The sequence below is a fragment of the Liolophura sinensis genome, unplaced genomic scaffold (assembly GCF_032854445.1).
Source record: "Liolophura sinensis isolate JHLJ2023 unplaced genomic scaffold, CUHK_Ljap_v2 scaffold_38, whole genome shotgun sequence".
Classification (NCBI taxonomy): Eukaryota; Metazoa; Mollusca; class Polyplacophora; order Chitonida; family Chitonidae; genus Liolophura; species Liolophura sinensis.
The window spans coordinates 8,551-10,260 of NW_027017977.1; positions in this window are offsets into that span (position 1 = coordinate 8,551).

A 1,710-nucleotide genomic window follows, 5' to 3' on the forward strand; every position below is an offset into this window, starting at 1 on the left:
CTGAAAGCCGCCCGTTGGAAGAAACTGACTCATAGCCCAGCCATATAGATTATTGGCGTCTAGATATTGGATGTAGCTGTTTGGACTTTCGGGGTTGTATCCCTCCACCTGCGGATTATTGGCTTTGTCGTATCGCTCACTTACCATGGAGATATCTCCGCGCAACCCCTTTTCAATGAAGAGATGTTGGTCATAGTCCGTCAAGAGCTCCACCTCTACCCTGGTCTTCTTGAACAGCGCATCCCACGAGAGACCTGGGCTCGTAAAGTATTGAGCAGGGTCCAGTCCATACTGCCGTAAACAAGTCTTCCGGAAGGCGTCAAACACATCGGCCAACAGGAGCACATCTGTGCGGCAGTAAAGGTCTGTGTAGTCTCCCAGATGGGTGCAGTCAAATACCTTCCATACCTGTTGAGCGTGGGTGTAGTCCTCATCCCTAATGCCTCCGACTTTGAGCTTACTGTAGAAAGCCTCTTTGGGTGGGAGGCTGGACTCGTCGATGCGCTTCCAGGAGTCTATATACTAATAGGGGTAGACACCCTTGCGCATGGGTAGCTTTCGTTTTTCTTCGGCGGGCTCATACCAGGCTGTGATGTGGAAAGCCTCAGGTTTGTTGGCCTCAACCAGATTGTCAAGGGAAGTCGGTAAGAATTGAACGCTGTCGATGAAGCGGAGCTGCCCCAGCGACAAGGAGATGTACTTTTCCGTGTTGTTGGGGATGCAGGAGGTGCGGCCCTCCACTTTACTTATGGCTTGCATCAAGAGGTGTCCGTCGTAGCCCCGTAGGTTGTGGAAGACTACCAGTATGGCTGTCTTGGGGCCAAGCCGCAACTTTAGGTTGCATACGTTATGGGCCGCGCCTCTGTACTTGCCGGTGATATGGCAGTGATCGCGCACAGAATTGACGCCTAGAGGCTTCTCACACACGTGGCAGGTTGTGGCGTTGTTGTGGGCCTGCCAGTCTTGGGAAGTCTTCCTCATGGCTATAGGGTTGCCTAGAACATTTTGGATTTCCGGCTCCTTCTGTTGGAGAGCTCTGAGGAAGTGTTCCGTCGCGTTAGGGCCTCTGTATTCCACGGGGCGTTTTGTGCGGCCGTCGCAACGCACCACAATATAGCAGTAACTGCAGGGCTCGTGGTGCTGAGTCTTTTGAGTGCTGCTCTCTGTAGGGCTTGGGGGCAGGCCTTCAACCTTTTTGGTCAGAGCCTCGAAGTGGGCATATATGATGAACGGAGCCGGTAGCTGTTTGTGGTGGTTCTGGAAGGAGAACTTGTTTTCCCCCTCCTGGGGCATCTCCACCCTCACCGCCGTCTGGCCAATCCCTCGGCATTCCGGCTTATGCGCCTCGAGCAGGTCCTCCCTTGTGTCGCCGTGTAGGCAGCGCTCGCAGAAGTTTTTTGCGATTTGGCGCCTTACTTTCTTGGTATAGGAGCCAATAGAGGTCTTCTATACACGTATACTGGAATTTGCCTGCCTTCTCAATCAGCAGCAGATTGATCCTTGTCCCACCCGAACACGTTGATGGCGAGTTCGTTCTTTTCCTCCACTTTAGGGATCTGAGAGGTGAGTGTGGGGGCGTCGATCCCCCCAACTTCAAGACCATCATTGGTGGGATACTTTTTTGGTCTCTGAGGGTCCCGGGCGGCTGGAAATAATGCAGACCGGAGCGCCCATCGGAGGCAGTCGTCATCTTTGTTCTTTACGTTGATG